Source organism: Spermophilus citellus (genome assembly GCF_964194105.1).
Source record: "Spermophilus citellus genome assembly, chromosome: 13".
Taxonomy (NCBI): domain Eukaryota; kingdom Metazoa; phylum Chordata; class Mammalia; order Rodentia; family Sciuridae; genus Spermophilus; species Spermophilus citellus.
The window spans coordinates 49,116,368-49,126,097 of NC_138193.1; positions in this window are offsets into that span (position 1 = coordinate 49,116,368).

Below are 9,730 nucleotides of genomic sequence, written 5' to 3' on the forward strand. Positions count from 1 at the left end.
GTGACAGATTGAAAACTTTAGATATAAAATTTTAACCTTTTGCAAATTACAATTCCTTTTGCTCTCTGTCCACCCATGATGCTCTTTTTTCAAATGACTGGAAAGTAAGAGATGCTTCAGAATCAGTTTCTAACATGTTTCCCCTTCAGTTTTGGTATTATATCTTTTTTGGGGGAATAAATACACACAAGTGCACCAATATGAGTCTCCAGCAAAAAAATGAAGATGCACAAAGATCACTGGGAGAGAAAATAATTTTTATTCTCTTTCTCATTGAATTTTTTTCTGAAAATTTATTGAAACATGGTGATTTATTATATACCAAAATATATCATTATATAATACAATGTTGTCAAGCTCATTTCCACCCTACTCATAAAAACAATTAGAAAGACACAGTTTATTCTGAAGTTTGAACGCGAATAATTTTGTGGATTGACTTGATGTGTTTATTTTCCATTGCTTTCTAATTACAAAATAAATGAATGCTTGCATAAAAAATTTTGAAATGTTGAAAACCTAAAATTATTTATAAATGAACCAAAACTGTTACCAAAAAACTGTAATATGCAAAGATACTATTTTAGATTTTCTCCTATCATATGTACAGGTATGTGAGTATGGAAATTATACAAAATTATCTGGTATTGGAAACTATGTAAGTTTGTAAACTGTTTCTTTCAAATTCACATTTTGTGATAAATAGGAGTACTTATTTAATATTTTTAAAAAATGTATCCCTACAATGTGCCATGTTTTATTTAAGCATTTCTTTTTTTGGTGGAAAGTTATTATGCTCTGTTTCATTGTCATAAATATATCTTAAATGAATTCATGAATACACATTCTTAGAAGAAGAAAAACTTGGCCAAAGGTAATAAACGTTAATCATATTGCCAAACCTTTTAAAAATGTACTTTTTTGTATTACCCCAAGTTTTAAAAGTTTCCATTTTTTGACATATATACCAACATTTTTTATCATTTTATAACAAGTTGACAGGTTATTTATTTATTTATATTTATTTATTTGCAGTACTGAGAATCAAATCCAAGGCCTCATGCATGCTGGGCATGTACTCCACCACTGAGCTATATTCCCAGCTGGACCGATTATTTTTAGTGTTTAATTTTTTAAATCTAATCTAGTAGAATCTTTTTTTAAAAAATGATTTGTGTTATTGGATTTTTTATTTTGACATATACCATATTAACAGTTCTTGAGATCTGAGACCCAAAATAATGAGTTTAAATATAATTTTTAAAATTGCTTTTTTTTTTCAAAGAACTTTCCTGTCATGGGTATAGCAAACATATATTTTGCTTTGATCATTTCCTTTACAAGCCTATATATATATATATATGATTTACTTTACATACTATACTAAAGAAAGAACTACCTTGTTTTTTTGCACCTAATAATTATAATTTTTCAAGGATGTTTTATATGACAGTAATATAAAATTTTCATAATCCAAATCATATTTGTACTTTCAATATTTCCCATGGGATTCACTTTCTATCATTGTGTCATTCATGTGTCCTTAAACAACATGAAAATTTTACAATATGTTTTAATTTTTATAAATAGTTGTCCTTGATTCAACCAGCAAATTATACATGTTTTTAATTATATTGGTTTATCTTCTGTATTTTATTTGAGGTGACATTATGTATTTCTCTTTTTTCTCTGATGAACATACACGTTATTTTAATTATGAATATATAAGCCTATGAATTAATTATTTGATGATGGAAATCTTTAAAATTGTTATAAGGAATTCTTAAGAATAGTATAAAAATGGCTCTGTTTGTATCATATGCTCTATTTGTATCATGACTCCAGAGTTGATTTGCTTTATTTTAAAGTTCTAAGATATAAAATATATACTTCTATAGATATATATATATATAGTTATCAATATTTTGATTATATCTATTAAATTGACTAAAATTTTTAGAATACTTTTATATAATTATGATGATGTGGAGCAACTATTTTTATTCTTAAAATAATGAGACTGCCTATTGTATTTCTTCCATTTTATATTCATTCATTCATTTCTTTCTTTTTTTCTTTCTTTCTTTCTTTCTTTCTTTCTTTCTTTCTTTCTTTCTTTCTTTCTTTCTTTCTTTCTTTCTTTCTTTCTTTCTTTCTTTCTTTCTTTCTTTCTTTCTTTCTTTCTTTCTTTCTTTCTTTCTTTCTTTCTTTCTTTCTTTCTTTCTTTCTTTCTTTCTTTCTTTCTTTCGTTATTGGGGACTGGACCCAGGAACCCTTAACCCCTGTGCCACATCCCCATACCTTTTTATATTTTATTTTGAGACAGGGTCTCTGAATTGTTTAGAACCTCGATAAATTGCTGAGGCTGGCTTTCAACTTGTGATCCTGCTGCCTCCAACTCCAGAGCCACTGAGATTACAGGCATACCCCATGCACCCAACTCATTTTATCTTTCTATTTATTCATTTACTTATTCACAAAAATATATGTTTACCTATATCAGTAAAACTGGACTTAGTCTTATTTATACAACAATGGAAAAATCACTTTGTTTAGCCATATCTAATTTACCACAATTAACATAAATAAAATCAAATTATAAAATCCAAATTTAACCAGGATGGACACTAAATTGTATTAAAGGAAATAAAATTTGTTGTTGTTATTGATGAACCTTTATTTTATTTATTTATTTACATGTGGTGCTGAAAATTATCCAATTATTCAAACATGGTAGGCAAGTGCTCTACCACTGAGCCTCCACCCCAGCCCTAAAGGAATTTTTGTCTTCATGTTTTTATTTTCTTGTGAGGCATATCTTTTTATCATACATCATAATTTTTACATTATAAATTGTATCTTTTTTATTTTTTCACATGTTTTTTGCATTTATAGAATAACATGGTCATTAGTTTGTTTCTTTTTTTTTAGATTAGTTCTCACAGAGTTTACTATTTTGTAATTTTTATTATTCAAGTAAGGACACCCAACATTATATTCTCTTTGTTAGTGAATAATTTATAGTTGTTTGTCTTTTTCTAGCTCTAAAATGGTTAAAATATTGCGCAAATTGTTTTTTCCTCGAAATATGTAAAATATACACCAAAAGCTGCCTTTGTAAAGCCCCTTATTAGATATATTGAGAAAATATTATAAAGTTTATGTCAAAGTTACTCTTAAATATCTTTTCTGGTTATGTGTTTGTTCATTCAGTGGAGTATGGACCATGATGCTGAAAATTGTAAATGAGACTCATGAGCTCTTGCATCTGTACATACAACCCAAGTAAGATGTTTGGATCATTAAATGTATTTTTTTCCTTAAAATGTTAAATACTTTCAATATATATTTTTCCTTTAGTCTTGCTTTTTGCATATCACTTTTGTTCATTTAATCTTGCTTATAATTTCTAATGATCTTGAGGTCTGTAGACTTTTTTTCTAAAGACCCTGAGGAGAATTTCCTTCAAATAACAGATAATATTATCTATGTTCTATACTACCCATGTCTGAATGACTCCTATCAATACTCTCTTACTTTATAGGTAAATTTACCTTACTAGTTACTTTTCTCTCTCTTATATAGCCAAATCATTTCTTTGATTTGGATCAGGGGTCAGCAAACTCTTCCTGAAAAGACAAGGTAGTAAATATTTTAGATGTTATGGGCCATCTATTCTAGGGCACATCAACTTTGCGATTGTAACATGAAAGAACCCATGAAAAATGTAGAAGGAATGAGTATAACTGTGTACAAATATAAAGGCTTATTTACAAAAACAGGCTGAATTTGGCATATGTGCTGCTTTGCTGACCCTAATTTATATCACTTTCATGACTGAGTGTTACCTTTCAAAAACGAAAAACAGATTTTTCCCACAACCTGAACTCCTATTCTATCTACTCCATCACTATCTTTTTTCTCCCTTTCTTAGAAATAATTTCAGAACATTGTACTTCAGTCTGCATTTCCCCATCAATTGCTCAATTTCAATTCTTTAACCCAGTTGCCACTGACCTCATTATCATTAAATTTGATAACTATTTTATGCTTGGCTTTACTTTGATATTTCAATAATATTCAACAAAGGATATGTTCTTCTTTCTTCATATATTCTCCTCTTTGGGCCTCTAAATGTGAGATAATTACTTTCCATTTCCTTTGTAAGCTCAAATTCCTTTAAGTATTACATTTTCCTTATTACTGCTTACTTGTTTTCTCTCCTTATACTACTAAATCATCTCTCTACCCCTCTTTCTTAGCCTTTCTCATTTGCACATATGGAAAAGATGATAATTTATTTACTAAAGATAAGTAGGGTATTGATTGCATGTCTTCTCTATGGTCCCCACATATATGCCAATTTCTTATTTACATCTGAATTCAGATATTTTAGAGACCCCTTAAAGTCCCTTTCCAGAAACAAACTATGATCTTTCTTTCCAAATGTGTTTTTCTTCCCATATCTCTTGTCTTTCAAGTGAAGCTGCCAATTTAGGTAAGTCAGTTGTAGGAATTCATCTTTGACCCTTTCCTTGCTCTCCCACTCCTGAAGTAACCTGCCTTAGCATCCAGTTGATTTTTACCTCCTGAATATCTCTCAACTCCACTCTTTGCTCACTACCTTTATTAGTGCCTCCTTTTTGTCCTATTTATTCTAACTCATGTTTTGTTTCATCAGATTTGCTTTCTGTACTGCAGACAAGGTATAGTCTTTCAAAACAAATGCTTAGTCTCTTCCTCTTCCTTTATTTATTTAAGCCCTTTAGTGGAGCCCTGTTCATTAGAATGAGTATCTAAACCATTAAATAACTAAAAATAAATAAATAAACAAAACAGGATAACCTGTGCCTTCCCATACATTCACACCACTGTCTCTTTGCTCTCAATTCTCTATCCAAGGAGTCCTCTGCACTCTCTGCACTGGCTGCCTTTTGTGTCCCTCCTATTTGTAATACTGCTTCCTTAGATATCTTGGTATAATCCCCACTCCAGAATGGTACTCACCTCTTCCCCATACTTTCCATTCAGCACCTCCCATGGAAGCAATTCCTAAAATCCTAGTGTGTTTAAACTTCCCAGTTTCCTTCTTGTTCATCGCCATCTAATTATCCTGTGTCATACGTATGCAAGTGAGATTATAACTTTTTTTCACAATGATTTCTTTAATATCTGTCATTCTTACTTAAATCTTATATGCCCAAAGGAAGATGATTTAATGATGATGTTTATGTTGAATTTTAAAACAACAGTAACTCACTCCATATCGTATATATAATAGGAATTTAATAAATATTTTATAATGAATAAGTAAATGCATTCCTAAATTTTATTTCTTTGTAATTTTCAACTTTTTAACCCTGAATAGATCATCTTCTTTAAAAATTTCTTGATAAAATTAATCTAGAGAGTTCAGTAAGTTTGCTTCATTTTTTAAAGTACAAAGCTATAGATTAACTAATTTTGATTTGACCAGTTTTTAATATATACATATTTATTACAAACTGTTCTCACTAATATCTTTTAAATAAAAATGTATGTTCAAAATGAGAAAATGTGTAAAAGTAAAAATGAAGACTACCTTTATATATTTTTCTTATCATTTTCCTCATATATGTGTGTATATGTATTATTATTACCCCCCAATAATGTAGGTATTCATTTTTATGTATTATATTTTGAGAATTTTCTGTATCAATAAGCATTCATGTATATATAATTTTAGTGAATTATGTTACTTTACTGTACATGGGTTCCAGTTCTATTTTGTTGGCTATCAAAATATTTGGGGAATAAACATATGTATTTTGATCTTTTGAACTTATATTTTTCCAAAGTACTTGATGATTCACAATTTATAATGACATTTCAATTCATCTTCTCCATTTAAAAATTTTTTAGTTGTTTTTTTTCTTTTTGGTGATATGTTTCAGTTAAGCTCAAATGTATTTTCTTATTCTTTTGATTTTGGCCACTTTGAATACTAATGAAGCATAAAACTACTTGTTATATTGTATATTCTAATTTCTATAATTTATGTTAATTTTCTTTGCCTGTTCACAATTTTGTTGACTAATAATAGAATTTAAATAATTTATTAATTCTTTTGCTTCAGTAAGAACAATAAAGTGTTTTATTTTCAGTGAAATTTTTGCTGTATAATAAGAAAATTATTTTATTCATTTAATTTATTCTATTTATATTATAATTTCTTTGTTGCACGATACCAAAGTTCACTATAGGACATATTAAATAAATATTCACTTTTGTTTTCATTTAATAGTTTCATGGGGATTGCTTTTTATTTATTTATCATTTCAGCATGAAAATCATTAATTCAACTAACTTTTAAACATTTCTCCAAACTCATTTGTGATTTAATTGCAATGATTACATTTTATTAATTTATAAAGCTGTCAATAGTTACTTATATATACATATATTAACATTAACATTTTGTGCATATATATTTATGTAGTGTGAGCATGACTTACATTTTCACATATGTATTCTACATATATACAAATATGTATGAAGACATACTCTTCTGTTAAATTTTCCAACTTGCTGGTGGTTTTGCTATGCGATTTAGTTAGATTAAGTTATGTTTCATTGTTATTATTTAAAGGTTTTTTGGCTATAATTTTCAACCAATTACTGACAAATATAAATATATACATGGGGTTCATTTCTACTGTATTGTTTCTATTGCCTTTTATCTTCTCCAAAAATACAATCTAGAAATATGTATTGTAGCAAAAAATCATTGTTAATACTCTGTTTTGTGTTCTTCTGAATAGTTTCTATGAATATATTTTTCCTTTCTAATAATACTATACTAGCTATATCCACCTAATTCTTGTTTATCTATATGCTTTTGTTTCACATAATATGCTTCAGACTTTCTTCCATGACAGTAAACAATAACTTACCTCATTGTTTTTAACTTACTAAAATAACTCTCCTTTGGTTGACAAGTGAGATGTTTGAGGATATAAAAATGATCTTTAAAATTATGTTGGTAATCTAATAAAATGACTTTAATATATTTGTTGGACTTGTTTTATTTTTAAAGAATATTCCAGAGGGTATTAGTATTGTTCATATTCTAAATCTTTCATCTTAGGATATGATAAAATTTTATAGATTTTTATGAGTAAAATATGTAGCAAAACCCTACAATGTATGCATATTAGAGAAATTTTATTTTAAAATGTATTGCATATTTTTAATTTTTGTTCACAATATAATTCATTTCTTTTCTATTTTTTGTATTTTTCCTTTAATATAAATGCAAATTTTGTGTTTATGTATTTATATGGCTTTATTTATAAGGTGCATTTTACAACCAAAAACAGTAATATACTGATATTAATTACAATTTTGCTTGAAACTATTATCTTTGGTTTAATAAACAATACAATCTTTGCCCCTGACTTCCAACCCATCCTAATCACTTCAATTCACCTTATTCATTTAATTTTATTGACCAATCTGTTTAAATGATATTGATCAATTAGAAGCTCTGAGATTGCTCACCAACTTCCCCTTCTCTTGCTTCTGCAATTGTTCTGAGAAGGAAAAGGATTACTGATTATTTGGGTCAAGAACATGGAACATTCTAAATCATGTAAGAGTATTTTCAACAGATATGAACAGTCCTCTGAAAGAGGAAGATACAATAAGATGGTCTGGCAGCAATTCCCAATTAAAAGTCTTCCTACTCTGGAGAAGCAGAATTAGACAAGTTGCTCTGAACTATATAAAGAAAAATTTTTCTTTCTTTATTATATATTATTAGGTTTCCGTTAGATAATAAGATCTCTGGAGTAGTGAGAACATGAAAACTAAAATGAGCATGTGAGTTTAGGACAAATTGTTAAGTGTGTGCTCTGTTTAATTTTGACTATAGTTAGCTTTTAACTAAGCTTAGGCAAACTCACATGCAAGAGAGGTAAGTAACATACATGGTACACAAAGGGGATGTATAAATAATAAGGATTATTATTTTGTGGGGACTGTGGAGACCTACAGTTTGCACTGTGTCTGTGAAGTCAACCAAAATGTAAACAATGTACTGGGCAAAGAAAATAGTTTAATTGAAAGTTCTTCTGTAGCTGTCTACTTACAGTGACTATCTCTAGGCTTTAAAGGGGTGAAAAGCTGTCTGAGGCACATGTTGTCCACTGCTGTTTTCCAAAAATAAGGTTAGGAACAAAAATAATAACAGAACTAGACAGCTAATGAAGTTTTTTTTGTTGTTGTTTAATTATCTATTTTCACCTCACCTTTATCTTTTTACATCCCAGAGACAAGAGTAACATGTGGCATAGCTGGGCAGGTTCAGGTAAGTGTGTAGAAAACAAAGACAAGGAAAATCTTCCTTTCCTTCAGAGACTTACAAATGTCAAGTCAGCTTTCCTTCCATCTACATTGCCATAGCAAATAAATAAATAAATAAAACTCCTGAACTAGGAAAAGACCTATTAAAAGGTCCTCAGCACTGTTGACATTTTAGGCTAGACAAATGGTGAGGAGAAGGGAGTGAATACTGTAGGCCACATGACTGGCTTCTGTAGATTTTAGCATCAATCCTCATCCTTCAATAGAGACGACTGTGTCTCCAGATCTTGCAAAATGACCCACAGGGGATGTAAAAGTAAAACCACCATGACTGAGAACAACACAGAATCTGGTCTTGGAATACATTTCATTACCCCAAGACCTCTCACTGTGAATCCTAGAACTTCAAAAGTCAGATGTCATACATAGTAATCAAGATATAATCTACACAGAGATAAGTTATATCTTGATCACCTATACAGAGATAGGTAGGTATCTCAAAGTTAAATGAGAACCATTCCAACTTGTATGTAGGTATTTCACTAATTGGTACCAGAATTTTGTTAATGAAGATGATAATATATTTCACTTATCAAGGATTGAGAAGTTTCTGCAGATGACAGACAATAGAATTCAAGTCCCGGGAAAAAATGAAAATAAATAGTAAGTTTTGTGTTACTATTGTGGTATTGTAGTCATAGAGACATCTGAAGGAGTAACAATATGGGGTGAAGTAAGTACATGGTAGAATTTCCTGTGGAATATCTGATTTATTGGAGTAGGCAAACACAAATAGCATCCACCAGCTTTGAGAATACTTAATGTGCAGTTAGGAATCAGTGGATTTAGGAATATGCCTTTGCTTGCTTACCTTGGACACGTATGGAAAGGGAAGAGAACTGAGTGAGAAAGTGCTTACACTTAGTTCAGCATTAGAAACTCTGCAGAGAAGAAGAGTCAGGGGAAAATAAAAAGGGAAAAAAATGGTTTTGAGTGCAGTGAATGAAAATGTGCAGGACGAAACTAGCCTCTGGGGGGAAAAAATTGGAATCTGGCAAGACACTTCTGTAATTTTCTACACTCTAAGAAGAGTTTTTCAGATGACATGCTCTATTGGAGGAAGCAATTTTCACGGATGGTAGAATTTTCCCCTATTATATGGAAGAGATATGGTTAAACTCTTGATAAAAGATTTCTTCCAATTGAGTTTGAGGCTCACAGGTAATGAAATCTGAAAAAATCTGAACAAATGCCACAGACTGACATGGAGAAGCTAAAATTAAAAAAAAAAAATACTTTTTTTTCCCCCACTTCTTTCTTTAGAAAAAACCTAAGACTCAAATATTAGGCTTGCCATGCTTCAGCTCTGGGATCATGAACAGACTAT